Source organism: Podarcis melisellensis (assembly GCF_964234715.1).
Source record: "Podarcis melisellensis genome assembly, chromosome: 5".
In the NCBI taxonomy this organism is placed as follows: Eukaryota; Metazoa; Chordata; class Lepidosauria; order Squamata; family Lacertidae; genus Podarcis; species Podarcis melisellensis.
Window position 1 is genome coordinate 40,507,249 of NC_138537.1, and position 18,971 is coordinate 40,526,219.

The window sequence follows — 18,971 nt, forward strand, 5'->3', positions numbered from 1 at the left end:
TCCTGCTGGGTTTTGAGAGGACATTGAAATGGCATGTAAAGCGAGAAGCTTTTAAATCACTCCGGTAATCAGAAACGTTCCTAGTCGTTACAGGCTTTAAACGCATAAAGGCATAGATTTTCCAGAATGTGGGCTTCTGCATCAGTAAACTCTATGGAAGAGATGATTGGTTGCAAGGTAGAAAGGAACACTTGCACTATTTGAATATTAATGTAATCTACCCATGTGAGAAGCCGCACTATCTTCCTGCCAGAGGACTAAATTGCATAGAAGAGACTCCTGCATCAGGCACATAATGCAAAGGAAACCCTAATTTATATGCTAATTAGCCCACATGTTAAGAATTACAGGGTTAATTAAGCATATCATCCCACCCACAATTTTATCAGTGATAGACATGGAGGTGCAGAGCAGAAATCTTGCCATTCGATCGAATTAACTACCTATAGCGATTCTTTAGGGGGTCCTTCTTTCAAAGCAAGCCCAGCAAGTTAAATCACGTTTCATTCAAAATAATGTCAGGGCTGTGTAGAAGTTTTTGTGTTAAAAAGGCATGGTGGGGGCAGGGAGTGGGGAGGAAGCGGTTTATACAGTGTCCTACATAGCCTGAACTTTATGTTTAATTAAACTGGGTTGGCTTCAGTTATTGAACATGAAATAGCTGCTAATTGATTGAGAACACAGCCACTGAGGTTCAACAGCTTTGTAATAAATGCATCTCTTATGGCACAGTTGTTAAAGCTAAATATATTTTAATCATCAATTTTGTATTTAATTAGGATCCTGAACCCATCTCATTACATAAAAATTAAATCCTTATTTCAGACTCTTGGAGCCTGACCATATAACTGCACGCTGGGCTTGCAAAAGGGTTGCTGACAAGTCATTTTGTTATGTAGCGCTTGGCCCCTGTGTAAGAAATGTGCTGGAAAGAAATGTGAAAATGATGTGTCTTTATCTAGAAATGGATGCAGCTGCTAGCTTGAGAAGCTGTGTGAAGGCAGGTCTTATTATTGGCATGGCTTCAATGGCTCTGTGATTAAGAAGGAAAGGCCCAACAATTCCTGTTTCATTTAAGGGACTACCTCTGTCAATTTCATGAGGCTCATGAGATGTCATGGAGGGGGTGGTTTGACCCAAAGGAGAAGTGGGAGGAGATGAGGAATTGGAGAATCCTTGGGAAAGTCCCAGTGGGATGGGGATGGTGGAATTGGGGCCCCAAGAAGCGTCAGATGCTGAGGGAGGTCTTGGTCCCTCCTTAGGGTCTGAAACTCCCGTTTCAAGTAGATTGTCAAAGGAACGTCCCTAGCCTAACCCCTCCTCCTCTCAGTGAGGAGCCTGCTTCTTCTGGCAAACTGGTGCACTGGTGTGAGCAAACCTCACAGAGGAGTGCCTGTTTGCTTGCTGAGTCCCAGGACTCTGGCCCCTTGCTGCACAAAGAGCTGAGCCCACACCCCTCTTCCTAAGGAAGGTGCAAGGTGGGTGTCACTTGTTGGATCAACGCCTCAGCTTCTGTTTCATGGCATATAACTTAGGTATATGCCATTTCAGTGCAAAGGAAATGTGAAGATAATCTAAATGCCTGTGATCAACTATGTATTATTTGCAGAATTAAAATAACTACCAGCAGCAATGTAAATTAATGCCGTCCTATTCACTTGACTAATTTCTATTCCTGATGGCAAGCAAACACACGAATTGCAGCAATTTCTGCTTCCTCCTCCATTTTTTGTTGGAATTCTCTGACATCCCTAATCACACTACATTTCTGGTATAAAGAAGCCAGCTTTATCCCTTGTGTTAGATTCCTTAAAGAGAAATAATGGAATATTTCACATTTTGGCTCTAATCCTCAACATATTTCCCCTGCAGTAAGTCCTATTGGTTTTGACTGCATTGGCTTTCAAGGAACCATTATTAGGGTTGGAGTCTTATTTCAATTTCCAGAAGATTATTCAATTATAACGTCTATGTATAACTTTCCCAGGCTATTTGTCTGGGAAAGAACCTCTCTCCTGCCCTTTCCCCTCGTCCAGGGACGATTCCACATTCTCCTTGCAAGTTAGCCTCTACTGTCATGTGGTTCCTTGATGGGACAATTGGTTCCTAATCTCCCTTGGTTCCGTTCCTTCCTCCTGGGCCGTGTTCAGAAAGTGGTGTTGGGAGATGAGTGTTCAGACCCCTGGGCTCTCACTTCTGGGGTGCCTCAGGGTTCTGTCCTCTCCCTCATGCTTTTTAACATCTACATGCAGCTACTGGGAGAGACCATCAGGGGGTTTGGGCTGGGTGTTCATCAGTATGCAGATGATACCCAGCTCTACCTCTCTTTCAAATCAGAACCAGTAAAGGCGGTGAAGGTCCTGTGTGAGTGTCTGGAGGCGGTTGGAGGATGGATGGCAGTTAACAGATTGAGGTTGAATCCTGACAAGACAGAAGTACTTTGTTGGGGGGACAGGAGGCAGACAGGTATGGAGGACTCCCTGGTCCTGAATGGGGTAACTGTGCCCCTGAAGTGCGCAGCCTGGGGGTCATTTGGGACTCACAGCTGTCCATGGAGGCACAGGTCAATTCTGCGTCCAGGGCAGCTGTTTACCAGCTCCATCTGGTACGCAGGCTGAGACCCTACCTGCCTGTGGACTGTCTCACCAGAGTGGTGCATGCTCTAGTTATCTCTCACTTGGACTACTGCAATGCACTCTACGTGCCTTTGAAGGTCACCTGGAAACTACAACTAATCCAGAATGTGGCAGCTAGACTGGTGACTGGGAGCGGCCGCCAAGACCACATAACACCGGTCTTGAAAGACCTACATTGGCTCCCAGTACATTTCTGGGCACAATTCAAAGTGTTGGTGCTGACCTTTAAAGCAAATGCCCTCGGTCCAGTATACCTGAAGGAGCGTCTCCACCACCATCATTCTGCCCGGACACTGAGGTCCAGTGCCGAGGGCTTTCTGGTGGTTCCCTCACTGCAAGAAGTGAAGTTACAGGGAACCAGGCAGAGGGCCTTCTCAGTAGTGGCACCTGCCCTGTGGAACACCATCCCACCAGATGTCAAAGAGAAAAACAACTACCAGACTTTTAGAAGACATCTGAAGGCAGCCCTGCTTAGGAAAGCTTTTAATATCTGAAGGACTATTGTATTTTAATATTTTGTTGGAAGTTGCCCAGAGTGGCTGGGGAAACCCAGCCAGATGGGCAGGGTATAAATATATTATTATTATTATTATTATTATTATTATTATTATTATTATTATTTAATTAATTTTGCACACACACCACCCAAACCTTATTGGCCTCTCAACTGGGTTCTAAACGTTAAGGAGGAAATCTGCTGGTATGGAGGTGGATGCAATTGATCAATATGTATCTTTTGTTTAATATTTCTATATACATCCCACTTTGTCTTTCAAGAACGGGTTCTAATGTGGAATCAGCAAACAGTTCCTGCATTTCTTCCCCATTCCCCTTCTAGCTCTTTTCCAACTTCCTGTACAGGCTTTTCTGTCTGGTGTGATTAACCATCTAGTACTGAGATTAGGGTACAATATCTCTGTGACATTAATCACTGCATGGCATATGCAAATAGGCACAGTCATGTGAATTATATTTACATTTCTCCTCAGGAAGAAGAACTGAATCTATTCAGGCATCTACTCAGCCTTTATTGGCCTGAAGCAGAATCAAACCAGAACTGCAGTCACAGCTGTACCTGAACTGGAACCAAACTAATAATCTGTAATGATTTGATTCCCTGCCCAGAAACCCTTGTACCAGAAGATGCATCCTGTAGCATCTTGCCAACCTGGTGCCCTCCAGGTATTTTGGTTGTTTACGAGTTGTAGTGCACGGCAGTTGGAAGGTGCCAGGTTAGCAAAGGCTGGTGTGACCCTTAACCAAGAGAGCTGCCACCTATGACAAAAAGTTCAAAGCCATTTCATAAAAGGCCTACACAACATTCACCAGACACTTGGATATTTCCTGTGGAAGACGTTTACTTTCTAACGGTGCGTTCCTAACCATTTCCGCTCAGAAGTAAGTCCCACTGAGTTCACTTGGTGTTACTCACAGGTAACTGGGGTTGCAGCCTTAGTTGCCATCCTTCCTGCCTGTGCAGTCAAGGTGGTCCTCCATTGTTAATAATGGCTTCCAGTTGAAGAGTTGTGATAGATATAAAGAAAAAGGAGTGGGCATAGTAGGGAAGGGAAGAGGAGCGCAGGCAAATTCAGATACCAACTGATATCTTACATAATCAAACATGAAAGCCGAGCAGCTTATGTTACATTGGAGCTCGGCTGGCCAGTGGAGAAGAAAACAGAAAACAGAAAACAGAAATAAATGCTCATGAGATGTGCCTGAGCGTACGTTTCAGCCTTTCCTTCTGATTATGCCACATGAGAATTAATTTAAGACGGAATTATACTCTTTTGATCTTTGTACTAATTTGTTTGGTGCATGATCAACTGCTTCTATAAGCAGGCGAGTGGGAACACATGAGAAGGATCAGAGGATAGGAGGGTAACAGCAGCAGACTGTAAGGTCAGCTTTGGAACATTTGCTGCTTCTGTTTGAACGGGCTCCTGCTGTGGCGTATCCAGCCAACAGCTAGAGAGTCCCCTTCTAACATTACGTGGAGGGAAATAGGAACTATCATTTTTTATCAAGTGCATGAGACACCCATAGCATAATGCTAACCAGAAACATTTGGAAAACATTATTGTCCAAATAACAAAGGTTACTGGATTTTGGGGAAAGCATATTTGGAGATATTGAAGAAAATATTGAAGGAGATTCCAAAACTATTTTGGCCCAATTTCTCAAAGAAGGATCCATATGTCAAAATAAGCACGTTTTCCTGCAGCATGAGCTGCCTTCAGATGATCAGTCTGAATGCACAAAGGGCACACAGGAATTTGTAGGGCAAGCCCCCTTTCCCTTAATAATTCTGCATATACTGGACATGGTCCCTGCCTGATGTGTGCTTGGAGCAGCTGCCTTACTCAGGTTGGGTCTCCAAGACAGGATGGGAACCCTGATTGACTAGCGCTTCCATCTGTGTTGGAAATCCTATGTGCAAATGAGCCACTCGCCTTCTGACTCATGCTGACCACTCATTGGCCAGAGAGTGCACCTGTCATTTAGGGACACTAAGGTACAGTGTTTTCGAGTTGGGTGGGGTTCCTTCTGCCCATTTATGCTTGCCCCTTTGCACATTCAAACTGAGCATCTGAAGAGGACTAGAGCTAAAGGTTTATTGTTTCAGACAACATATACCAGGCATAGACAAACTCGGCCCTCCAAATGTTTTGAGACTACGACTCCCATCATTCCTAGCTAACAGGACCACTGGTCAAGGATGATGGGAATTGTAGTCTCAAAACATCTGGAGGGCCGAGTTTGCCTATGCCTGACATATACCGTACTGGCCTGAATATAAGCCTCACTTTCCCCCCAAATTCTGACTGTGAAAAGTTAAAGTGCGGCTTATTTGCGACCTTATGGTATGCAGCCAGGAGCGCAGGGCAAACAGCACCAGGAGCGTGGTTAAGCGTTCCGGTTAAGCGCTCTGTGTGTAGTCCCTTGTGCTCTCCCCCAAGGCTGGGAAGGGAGAGAGCGAGGAAGGGGAAAGGATGCCGGCAACACAGCGCGGCTCTCGCCCCACGCCCACGATGCAGCCAGGAGCAACAAGAAATGGAGCGGCTTATATTCGGGTATTTTCCCCCCTCTCTCCCCCCTCTTCAATTTTAAAGGTGCGGCTTATATTCAGGCCAATACGGTACTACCCAAACATTAACACATACCCCCTGACGTTTCTCAGATGAAAATACAGTGGTACCTCGGGTTAAGTACTTTATTCGTTCCAGAGGTCCGTTCTTAACCTGAAACTGTTCTTAACCAGAAGCACCACTTTAGCTAATGGGGCCTCCTGCAGCCGCCGGGCCGCCGGAGCACGATTTCTGTTCTCATCCTGAAGCAAAGTTCTTAACCTGAAGCACTATTTCTGGGTTAGCGGAGTCTGTAACCTGAAGCGTATGTAACCTGAAGCGTATGTAACCTGAGGTACCACTGTAGGGACCTTTCTCACCCTCACAACTGACCCTCCTCAAACCCCCCCCATTTTTTGCTCCCCACCCCCATAGAACATTTCCTAGCAGAAGAAAAGCAAGTGTCGCAATGGAACACAGCACACACACCCTCCACAATCCTGAGAAAACCCCTTAATCCTGATTATTTTATTCTTTGGTAGATTTATAAAAAGAAAAACATATACCGATAAATTTTAGAAAGGGGCAAGATTAGATGTGTATGCAAAGCTTAAAAACGAAAACAACCAAGACTCCTTGTGCTCCTTAGGCTCCCCATTTCTTTCCGCCCTGGACTGCCTTGCCCTCTACCTGCCCTGGAGAGCCACTGCTGGGCCTCAGTGGCAGCAACCTCTCCTCCTCCTCTCCCGTTCTCCAGCAGCTGCTACAGTGAAGAGGCCATGGAGATAAAACGGGATGCTCCCGCACAGCTACCGCCGCTCTGGACAAGTGCTGGCTCACCCTCTTCCCTGAGCTCAGTGGTGGCAGTGCTGGCAAGGGAAACAGTGACATGCCAGGATCAAATCAGAACCTGAGATGGCTTTCATAATTCCAGGACTGTCCCTGGAAAATTGGGACTCTCATCAAAGTCCTTAGTGTTTCAATCAGTTTGTGTCTCATTCAGATGAAGTTGTAGCAGTTAAATAGGAAGGCTTGCTGATGTACGCATGAGATACACTTTCAATTTATGCTGATTACTGGAACGTATAGACCTAAACTGCATGTTGCACACAGATGTGCTTAATAAAACCCTGCCAGCTGCTTCTTTTAGTCAAGGCAACCGAGAAAGGAGTTTTGTAGTAGTGAAGTGCTGATGATTTCATGGAGGGTAAGGCTGTCGATAGGGACACGGGTGGTGCTGTGGGTTAAACCACAGAGCCTAGGGCTTGCTGATCAGAAGGTCGGCGGTTCGAATCCCCATGACGCGGTGAGCTCCCGTTGTTCGGTCCCTGCTCCTGCCAACCTAGCAGTTCGAAAGCACGTCAAAGTGCAAGTAGATAAATAGGTACCGCTCTGGCGGGAAGGTAAACGCCGTTTCCGTGTGCTGCTCTGGTTTGCCAGAAGCGACTTAGTCATGGTGGCCACATGACCCGGAAGCTGTATGCTGGCTCCCTCAGCCAATAAAGCGAGATGAGTGCCACAACCCCAGAGTCGGTCACGACTGGACCTAATGGTCAGGGTTCCCTTTACCTTTAAGGCTGTCGATAGTTTCCAGCCTAAGGTTAACAGACGTCCCCGTTTCCTGGGGACAGTCTCTGTATTTACAAATCAGTCCCCGTGATAAAATCCATCTATTTAGTAGGAAGTTGAAAAATGTCCCTGGATTCATTGAAAAAAATCTGGTAACCTTATTCTAGCCAATATGGCCTGGCTCTGCCTCCTCAATCAGAGGCAGCAGTGCTTTTGGATACCAGTTACTCAAAACAGCAGGAGGTGAGATGGCTCTTGCATGTGGCTCCTGCTAGCAGATTTCCCACAGGCATCCAATTGGCCAGTGTGAGAACAGCATGCTGGACTACATGGCCCATTGGCCTGATCCAGCAGGCTCTTATGTTCTTACAAGGATGGGCCTTCCTCTTCACCCTGCCTTTCTGTTGCAACGTCCTTTTTCAGAGCTTCTCCCTGCACCCACTCCATGCCGGGTGTTTCAGATCTGTGCTCATTGGATGGATTTTGTTCGTTTAGTTAGCATTACGTTTATATTAGAAGCAATTCATTGCAAGCAGTGAACACCTTTCCCTCCTCAAGGAACTCCAGGTGGTATACAGATTGCTCTTCCTCCCCATTTTATCGTCACAACAACCCTGTGTAGTAGGTTAGGCTGAAACAGAGAGTGACTGGGCTATGGTCACCTACCGTGCTTTATGGTTGAGTTGGGATTATGTTGAATCATACTCTGCAGAAGAGAGGGCTGGGGTCAAGTTGCAGTGGGAATGTGACAATCGGGAAAAGGTCAGTGCCCTGATGAGGTTGGAAATCGCCCCAACCCTGGTCATCAGATAGTTTGACCAGTAGGAAGGAGGTGATAAGCCAGGCTTCCTCGACCTTGGCCCTCCAGATGTTTTTGGCCTACAACTCCCATGATCCCTAGCTAGCAGGACCAGTGGTCAGGGATGATGGGAATTCTAGTCTCAAAATATCTGGAGGGCCAAGGTTGAGGAAGCCTGTATAAACCCCTCCTCCACTGGTCTACATACTTTCACACACACATATATATACCTCTATATATATACCTCTCTCTATATATACCTCTCTTTTCTTTCTCTCAATCCATTTCGGTTAAGAAGAACCCAGATTAAGGAAGGAAGGATGATGTGAACTGATTGTAAACACTGCAAAATAATGTGATAAATACTTGTGAGCACTAAAGGGTAGATGGAAGGTTACTGCCTGAGATTTAGCCTGCTGCTTTCTGAATCTGCTGTTGCCTTAAGGTGTGGTTCCCTTATCTCTGAACTCCACCATGCCTTTAACATCCAATGGATACAGATTTTCAAGTCGGTATTTTTCTCTTGTATTATTAACTCTTCAGTAGGAAGTGAGTTTGTCATGTGTGACAGTTATGGGGTGATGAGAAGCAGATTTTGGAGGTACCTATTCCTTAGTAATGTACTGGTCACCTTGGAACAGATGGTTTCTCTCCTGCGGTTCTCCTCAGACGTGTATTTGGCTGATCTTTATGAGTACCCAAAGGATCATCCCAACCTTTAAATGTTTTTATATCCTCTCCCACCCTAACCCCCCTCCATCATAATCCTAAATGTAGCGCAACCTCCTGGCTTATAAAACAAAAAGACCTCATCAAGACAGGCGTGAGCAGAAGGTAGATCAGAATCTACTGGAATGTCTCTGACTGATCTGCAGTAGATCACCTGAGATTTCTGACTGACCAGTTGTTTAGCAATTGCAAACACCTACTCCCCCTCCCCCCCCAACATTAGGATGCTGAAATAAAGAAAGCTTTGGGAATAACCAGGAAAATGGCTAAGAATGTTCACAGATAATTATGGAAAGTGACCTTTTTTCTAGAGGGGTTAGGAAAAGAAAAATATCAACAATTTTCTCTGAAACGTTCTGATAAATTTGGTCTCAGCTCTAAATGGAAATGTTTTCAGGCCTTTACGGTTCCCTAGTACCCCAATACCCCAAAGAGATTAGACCGTGTTATTATCAAAATATAGAACTGCACTCATCTTAATTATAGCGCACAGAAGGAACCATGGTGCATAATGCCAAGAGGGCATATTGTTTTTACAATCAAGGTTGTTACAAAAGCAGCTAAATTGGTCTCTCTCCCCCACCCTGCCTTCAAGCAGCGATACAAGGTGTTTTTAGCCAGGGAATCACACGAACCTGCAACTTTATATTTTCTTAAACTTGAACGAAACATGACCTATCCCCCCCCCGTATTTCTGTTAATCCCAAACCAGAACAGATCAATATAAATGTAAAAAGAAACAAACAGCTTGATTAATCACTTATCAGCCAGTTTAGGTTGCACAGTTCTAGTTGACTGGGAGGTCTTGTGCAACAAACCTGTTTTCCCCATTGAATATCAGACCTTTCTGTGATATGGAAAGTGATGGAAAAAACGCCCTGGAAAGTGTGGGATGGAACATTGTCTAATGTCAGGGCACCAGCCAATAATAAATCACATGGAGTAAGTGAAGTTAACTCTTTATTTGAAGAAATAAGGAAGAGCTGCTCAGGGCTGCCAGGCCTAATGAGTATGGCAACTCTTCTCGTGGGTCTTGTCCCTATGAGGCAGTTGCGGAGGCTGAAAGTCCCCGCCTTCCCACAGCAGCCTAAATCTCCTACTCCCACAGGTCCTTCCCAAGCAATCTGATACTCCACCAACATGCCTGTCTCTGCACCTCCCTCTTCATACCTCTACAGGTCCTGGGAGCCTAGGGTGGAGGAAGGCTTGTTGCAGCAGAAAGAGGAGACTCTCTGGCTTCTTCATCAGCCTGATTCCTGCTTCGGATTCTGATTTAGGACTTCCCTCTGTCACATATTCTCGCGGCTCACTAAACCTTGTTACCTCTTTAGCTTCCAACACCTCCTCCTCCCAAGCTTCCCCCTCTTCTTCCTCTGACCACTTCCTCTGACCGTCCCACCACCAATTCCTAGGCTCTGAACCATCTTCCCTTGGGGGTTCCCTAGCTAGTGCCTCCCACTCTTCCTGTGTCCAGCCAGTCCATGACATCTAATCTCTCTGTAAACACACCAGGATGAATGTTTAGTAGACAGGTCTTGTACATGAGCTGGAGGTGGGGGTTGCACCAGGTAGACGTACATGCCCATTACAGATCCTCCAACTATTTTCCAGGGACATCCCTAGTTTAGAGAAGACGTCCCAGTTTCTGATTTGATCTTGGAATGTCCCACTTTTCCTTAGGAATTATTCCTTAGGTATGGAATTATCTGGCTCCCGAGCCATCTGAAGGCAATCCTCTATAGGGAACGTTTTTTAAAAATGTTTAATGTGAGAGCCAGTGTGGTAGGGTGGTAAAGAGTGGTGGACTCGTAATCTGGTGAACTGGGTTCGATTCCCTGCTCTTCCACATGCAGCTGCTGGGTGACCTTGGGCTACTCATACTTCTCTGAAGTCTCTCAGCCTCATTCACCTCACAGAGTGTTTGTTGTGGGGGAGGAAGGGAAAGGAGATTGTGAGCCGCTTTGAGACTCCTTAGGATAGCGATAAAGCGGGATATCAAATCCAAACTCTTCTTCTTATTATTATGTTTTTATATATGTTGCAAGATGCCTGGAGTGGCTTGGGAAACCCAGGAAGATGTGTGGGGTATAAATGTTAAAATTATCATGATGGAATGGGACGTCCCTATGTTCATCGGAGATATGTTGGAGGGTATGCCATCAGCTCCTCACCCTGGGATCTGTATGTATAGCTGTTTGTGTGAAAGTTGCCCTCTCTGCAGGCCCTGTGCTGGGTACAGAGGTGCCTGGTGGAATGGCTGCTCAACATGACAGCAGAGCCCTGGGACTTCTTGGCGCAGCCCTGCTCTCCTGTTGCTTTTACTCATAATGCCCAAGTACATAAGAACAAGAAAGACCCTGCTGGAGCAGGCCAAAGACCCATATCATTCAGCATCCTGTTTTCACGGTGTCCAACCAGAAACAGGCCTATGGGAAGCCCATCAAGCACAGCACTGTTGTCACAGTAGACAAGCAGATGATGTCTATGGAAAGCCTGTAATCAGGACCTGGGTGCAACAACCTTCTCCCTACTTGTGATTCCCTGCAACTAGTATTCAGAAGAATACTGCCTCCAGCCGTGAAGGCATAACATGTATTGAGGTAGAACATATACAGGGAGAATTCGTTACCCATTTGGTTTGCCTAGGCTTCTTTACTGCGCCCTCTTCAAGCATGGAGGAAACTTCCAAGCAGTTCAAAAGCTTCTCTTCTGACAAGTTTAAAATAAATCCCACCATTGTGTCTTTGCAGCTAAAACTCCATTTTCCAGCTGCATCCCCTTTTTTACACCCAGAATGTTGTCAAGTCTCTGGTACGACTGCGAACAAATCAGGCTACTAAAAACCTCTTGTTGTGACATCATATACATAAAAAGGGTATTCCCGCGAGTGCAATGCTGTTTGTGAATGAGGACTGAGTATTCAACTCTTCCCATAGCTTTAACTCAATTTTTAATGGCGACTCGTAGCTATCTAGAGATAACGGCTTGGCTTTCATAGAGAAGTTTTCACAGATACATTAATCAGGCTTTGGATTTTCCAGCATCTACTAAAATCTTTATTGCTACTTAGTCACACATTCACCCAGCCAACACTCGCCGCCAGTTGAAGCCAAACTTCACTCATCATTGTCTGTGATTTAGCTAACATCTTCTACAGCTATGTACTAAATGTAAGTTCAGCAGCACTTAGATTTTGCGATGCATTACATCTAATTTCTCAAGTAATTAATTTGTTAGGTAGCTTAATGAAACCCAGACGCTATAACTGCAACATGATTTCAGACATCATTTAAAAAGGTGAAAGACTCATGGGTATCATACCGGCCCATGGCAGACATACCACTGGCTCCCTGGGAAACAATGGTTTGCAAACTGGGAGTCAGACTTTTCTTAATCTCTGGGGTGTTCTCCCTCCTTTCTGAGCATTAAACGTGGTTTCACATTACACTTGCACCCAAACAAGCCATGGTTAGCACAAACCAAGTGCGCTGTGACCATGGTTTGCAAACACTTTGAAGACTGTGATTACCATCTGTGGTTTTTAAGGAGATTATTGTTTGTCGGTTATGATTTGCATCAGTACACATAAGATGCAAACCATGGTTAATCTGAGAAAATGAAAGAAGGGGAATTACTTCCTGTGTCTGAGTGGGCTAAGAAGGGAGTACCCAACCCCTTTGGGAGAAAAGATATCTCATGTGACAGTTGCTGCCAGAGCAAGTGAAGTATTTTTGCCTATTCTTATTGAAACAAAGTCTGCTATTGAGGAAGTTAGGTGCTGGGTTGCTGCACAGCAATAGAAGCAGATTTCTCCTTAAAACTATGGGTCAGTGAAAGGGGTAAAGCAAGTGTTTGAAGGGTTTTCCTTATGTCACTTTATGTATGTGTTGATTGGCCTCTGGGGAAAGGAAATGTGTTGATTGGCCACTGGGGAAAGGAAATCCAATCTCTTAATCTGTAATTCTGACAACAAAAGTGGAACAGGAATACATACACTGGATAATACATTAATTGCCCCCCCCCTTTCTTAGACCTACATGCCTAGGGCTGGCAGCTACGAGTCTACTGTACTATAAAATGGCACTGGGTTGGCTCTCCTGTTATGCATTTTTATGAAGTGGGGCTCCACTGTTCTCCAGATGTATGGCCAAACTAGTTATGTATCACAGTCATGAATTTAAACAAAAAAAAAAAATCCTTCCAGTAGCACCTTAAAGACCAACTAAGTTAGTTCTTGGTATGAGCTTTCGTGTGCATGCACACTTCTTCAGCTCACACTTCTTGGTATGAGCACACGAAAGCTCATACCAAGAACTAACTTAGTTGTTCTTTAAGGTGCTACTGGAAGGATTTTTTTTGTTTTGACTATGGCAGACCAACACGGCTACCTATTTGTAACTGGAGTCATGAGTTTGTTACACACAGGCTGTGTACACACTGTACATTTAAAGCACATTTGAAGTGCATCCCCCCACAAAAAAGAATTGTGGATACTATAGTTTCTTAAGGGTTGCTAGGAACTGTAATTTTGTGAGGGGTAAACTACAGCATCCAGAATTCTTTGAGGAGAAGAATGTGCTTTAATGAAAAGTTGTATACACAGCCTCATAGTTGCTCCAATCACATATACCGTAGAGGAACGGAGGCCTACTTTTTGCACAAAATATGTGCCCAGAGGAGAGGGGCTTGAAATCTTCCCCCTTTCCCTGTGTTACCTTGTGCTTTAGTAGCTCTGAAGCACTTAGCCCTCAAAAGTGAACCAAGCATGGGGGGAAATCACTTATTTAAAAAAATCATTTATTATTATATTTATGTCTCATTTCCACTGCCACTGGAGCTCTAGATGGTGTACATCATTGTTCCTGAGCAGGAATTTGAACCCTGAGCAGGAACCCTGAGCAGCTTCCTGAGCAGGAATTTGAACCCTGGTCTCCCAGGTCCTAGACCTTCGATCTAACCACTTCACTGCAATGCAGTGTTGTGTAGTGCTAGGTAGGGTGGGGTGGGTTGTGAAAAAATTTCCTTCTCCTCTGTAACAAAACTCTATTTAGTATAGCCCGGAGTTAAGTTTCTGGGTCCACCAGCTTTACAGTGGTACCTTGGGTTACATATGCTTCAGGTTACATACGCTTCAGGTTACAGATTCCGCTAACCCAGAAATAGTACCTCAGGTTAAGAACTTTGCTTCAGGATGAGAACAGAAATCGTGTGGTGGTGTCGTGGCAGCAGCGGGAGGCCCCAGTAGCTAAAGTGGTGCTTCAGGTTAAGAACAGTTTCAGGTTAAGAACGGACCTCCGGAACGAATTAAGTACTTAACCCAAGGTACCACTGTATAGGTGTTTGTGAACAAGACAAACTGCATGTTCAACATACCTCTGTGATTGCCCTGCAAGGTAAAGGGTAAAGGGGACCCCTGACCATTAGGTCCAGTCGTGACCGACTCTGGAGTTCATCTTGCTTTATTGGCTGAGGGAGCTGGCTACAGCTTCCGGGTCATGTGGCCAGCATGACTAAGCCACTCATGGCGAACCAGAGCAGCGCACGAAAATGCCGTTTACCTTCCCGCCGGAGCGGTACCTATTTATCTACTTGCACTTTGACGTGCTTTTGAACTGCTAGGTGGGCAGGAGCTGGGACCGAACAACAGGCGCTCACCCCGCCACGGGGATTTGAACTGCCGACCTTCTGATCGGCAAGTCCTAGGCTCTGCGGTTTAACCCACAGCGCCACCTGCGTCCCTGTAGTTTGATCCAAAGAAAGCCTGTAGTGGGGAAAACAGAACTTTCGCCAGACCAACAGTTTGAAACTCACTTGGTAACTTAATAGGAGGAGGTGTTTTGATCATTAGCTGCTACTGCTGTGCAACGTAGCCAGATAGGGCTTCCATTAATTACACATGAAGTCATCTCTGGCAAACTTCCAGCAGGGGGTGGGGGCTTGCTCAAAACTAGTAATGAAAGAGCCAGATTCTTATGGGATAGCAAAAATAGGCTGATGGTTTTGCAGCATCACTAGCATAAAAGAAACTGATCCTTTTGAGACATGCAAGAAACATGGATTTTGTTAACAGATAAAGGGATTTGTCAAACAGACAGAAGTGTACCTACCTATTGGCTCCTTTCGTTTCTGTTCAATTGTTAGGTGGATTTTCACTATCCATCAAGTGCTTTTCTTCTTACTAACCTTGATTATTTTTAGTCCAACTACATCCCATGCAGTTTATTTCTGATTTAAAGCCTGTCCATTCCAACTCTGGGTCAATGGTTTCTCGACTGTCTTTGGTTAACAATGGAATTCCAGCTAGCCAGCCAAAATGAAAGCAATGACTTCAGGGACTGGCTCCACTTTCAAAGTGAAGCGCTGAGATAGGAATGTATGTCAGAGATAAGGAACTAAATGGAAACAATTAACATTGGCGTGAAAACGGATGTATGGAAGCAATTACCAAATGAATTGCAAAGAGATCTGTAGGACTCCAGACAGACAGGACTGCCTGTGCTCCTTGTGTCTGTAAGATTTGCCTTGCAAGCAAGGAATCCAGCATCTGAGGTCCTGAGAATCTGTTTTTATATTGTCAGAGACATGTGCTTTGCAAAAATGTGTATATCAGGGGAAATTCCATGCAAAAAAGGGTATACCAGGAAGAATTTTGCACTGTAATGCTGAAGAATTTTCATATGGCAAGCTGATGTGGAAATGTGAAGAGCTGAACTGAAGGTTGGAAAAAATGAAAAACCAAGAGAAGCTAACACTGTCCTATTTGCACACCCTTACCTGCAGGTTTAAAAAAAGGCTAGTTCCACAGGATACATTTGTTAGCTCCATTTAGCTTGGATAGTCTGTAGAACAAACATTGCTAGCAGTTGGAACAGAGGACATTAAGAGTGCATATACTTACTTTTTCTTTATAAGAAAAGTGAAAAATCAATATGCCATTCCTGGCATTTTAAACTCTTTCTAAGTGACCTTTTAGTGACCTCACCTGCTTTTCCTTTCTTCCCAGAAGGCACCACTTCTCAAAAACATCTGCCTAGACCCCAAGGCTATTTTCTTCTACTCTTCAACTAGAAAGAAGGGCGGAAAAAGCAAACAGAGGAAGCAATTTTAATATAGATGCAATATGTTACTAAGGACTGCATCAGAATTTTCTCCTTCTGGAGGAGTGAGTCAGGAACAGCCTTGGAAAAGCCTGCCAATAGGCACACTTAAACAAGTAATGTTTTAGGCCTTAATGAATACATTAGAATAAACAAGGGAAGATGTTCAATAACACGAAGGGAACGCTTGTGCTGCTCTGAATAAGGCTGCCACCAACATTGACAAGGATTTTATTTGTATTTGTCCATTTATTAAAAAGAAAATTAGTAGATGGCCTATCTATAAAAATATCCAAGTGGTGAACAAAATGTAGAAATACAAAACAGTTACATTAAAACCATGATGGGTAAAAGTAAAGCGACCCCTGACCATTAGGTCCAGTCGTGACCGACTCTGGAGTTGCGGCACTCATCTCGCTTTATTGGCCGAGGGAGCTGGCATACAGCTTCCGGGTCATGTGGCCAGCATGACTAAGCCACTTCTGGCGAACCAGAGCAGCGCACGGAAACGCCGTTTACCTTCCCGTTGGAGCGGTACCTATTTATCTACTTGCACTTTGACGTGCTTTCAAACTGCTAGGTTGGCAGGAGCAGGGACCGAGCAACGGGAACTCACCCTGTTGCGGGGATTTGAACCGCCGACCTTCTGATCGGCAAGTCCTAGGCTCTGTGGTTTAACCCACAGCGCCACCCGCTTCCATCATAAAACAGCACTAGACAACAAGTAAGATTGCATCCTATAACAGGGAGTGTGGAGCTACCCTCCTAAAACTGGCGTTGCTGCTTTGTACCTGGGACAGCGTCACAGAGGGGCAGAATGGCAGCAAGGTCAGGGCTGTGCGGGTGTACTGCAGAACCAATCCAACCCTCCCACCAGTGCTCTAATGGAGCCCCAACCTTACTGTCATTCTGCCCAGTCCAGTTATATAGCGGTGATGCTGGGGTTGGGAGGATAGCTGTGCAGTACTGCCACACTGCATCAGTCACTCCTGTGTTTAACAGTGTGAGCCACAGGCAAAACTAATAACAGTTCAGTTGACAAAAGTCTAATGAAATAGAAAAGTCTTCAGTAGGTTTCTAAAAGAGAAAATAGAAGGCAGTTGTCTTGTCCCTGCATCCAAGTTCCACTAAGCTAATGAAGACCTTATCGTAGGGAGCGGCAAATATGGCAGCTAAAGTTTCTTTCAGTTTTTCATTTGTCCAGTCCTTAAGTCTCCACATTTCTTCATAAGTTTGTCATCGTCGTCGTCATCATTTTATAAAACATGTTCATAAAAATCGTCAGCATTTTAGTGCATTTTTTTCCAGATAGGCAATTTGTGTGTGTGTGTACAATTGTGCCTGAAATACACATTTTTGCAAGCAATATCCTCATAATGCATTTAATACTGTATTTTCATTAATACATTTATTTTATGCATGTTCTCGCCTAAAATATACATTTTTGTCCACATGTATTTAGTTGGAGACCTGCATTACAAAATTTGGAGAACTGCAAAATTTGAAAAGTAGATGGGTTGTAATTCACATATTTTGTTGGAAAATGTGAATTACGTAGAGGGAAAAGGAAATTCAAGGGCCCCTATTTTTCACCTGAAATTGAAATTTCATGCTCCCCCCACTCTCCCTGAGAAAAGTGCAAGCTCTAAGTGGATTGGGAATATGTTTAGGCACATAGGTCCAGTTGTGGGTGAGGTAGACTTGGTCCAGTCAAATCCCTCTGCAGCCACTTAACTAAGTAGGTGACCTTGAGCCAGTTAATACCAGCCTATCCTAGTTTAGTTTTTGCATTATGGTCAAAGGAAAAATATGTTTAAAGGAAAATGTCATCCATCTATTCTCACATTTAGATGTTGCCCTTCTTCCTCACAGCTGTTGGTGGCAAGGGGGGAAAAAAGGTATAAAGGAAAATTCCCTGGATGCCAAGATCCAGGTTTGGGGCAAATACTCTTTGGTGAGAGAACCCCAGCAGAGATTTAAAATCATAAAATATGCAGCAAAGTAGAGCGTGGAAATACATACTGTTAGAACTTTAAATTATACTTCCCTTAGCATAGAAAAAGAACACCTGTTTGGTAAGTTAAAAATGGTTTCCTTCACATGCTTCTCCATACAGCATTCAGAAAAGACAAGCAATAAGATTTAGATTCCAAAGTAGTGAGTTTCTAAATTATTTGCATAGAAACACAAAAATGGCTTGCTTATGCCATGGAACATCCAGCTTAGACCTCCTTCCTGGAAGGGTTCTTATGGTGCAAAAAGGCTTCATAACCCTTCCTCCTAAGGTGAAGGGGGGTGACCTAGCTAAGCCTGGCAGGACAGCTAACTCTATGGTCTTAACGCCTTCATACATTAATTAGAGATAAACATGTTGGCTATATGAGGCTGATTATCTCATACCCACCTCAGAGTTTTTACACTGATAAAATGGGGTAATAATTTTGGCGTTCCTTTAGCTAATTGGAAGAAGGAAAATATAGACATATGTGTACACACACATCTCTGTGTCAGACAAACAGAGAGAGCATGCCAGAATGAACTATTGCAGCCTGAATCCTGTGATAGTCCTACTTTAGAATATGTGGTTTGAGGGCAGAAACCTAAATGTTTTAGCAGGATTCAAATAGGATGAGATATTTCTGTGGATAATTAAGACATTTATGATTATAGCAGTGTGGTTAAAACCACACATTTTTCATCGCCTAAACCTTCCTGTAAGGGATTCTAGAAATTTCCCTTTCTGTAGGTGAGTCCACAAATGTCTTCTAGGGGGAAACTGAATTTCCCTGAAGTTTCTGATATTGGCTGTTCTCCAAGACATTGACTAATGACTTGAGCTGGGCTGGCTGCTATTGATGTCTCAGTAGGCAGCTACAATATGAGATAGCCATCCTTTGATGTTGTTTTGCTGCCATACCTATAAGTCATTTCTAACGGAAATGTTTACAAGGTCCAAATTAAGTAATATTTGCTTTCCCCAGTAGGGAGGTAATTGACTTACTGATTTCTTAGTGAAATAAGCATGCATTTTTTGTGGTTTCCATATCATATTGTAGGAAGTGTGGATCCAATA

At 44.3% G+C, this 18,971-nt stretch overlaps 2 long non-coding RNA genes across 2 annotated transcripts in view; one reads left to right on the plus strand and one right to left on the minus strand.

Moving 5' to 3' along the window:
* Positions 1-18,971, plus strand: part of LOC309370144 — a 253,335-nt gene that overhangs the window by 76,518 nt on the left and 157,846 nt on the right. The window lies entirely within an intron of this gene.
* On the minus strand, positions 1,506-17,772 carry LOC309370148. The gene is made up of 4 exons (XR_014168447.1): positions 17,743-17,772; positions 15,784-15,865; positions 4,069-4,145; positions 1,506-1,808 (listed from the first exon to the last, which is right to left on the minus strand). It is a non-coding gene; the product is annotated as an uncharacterized lncRNA (long non-coding RNA).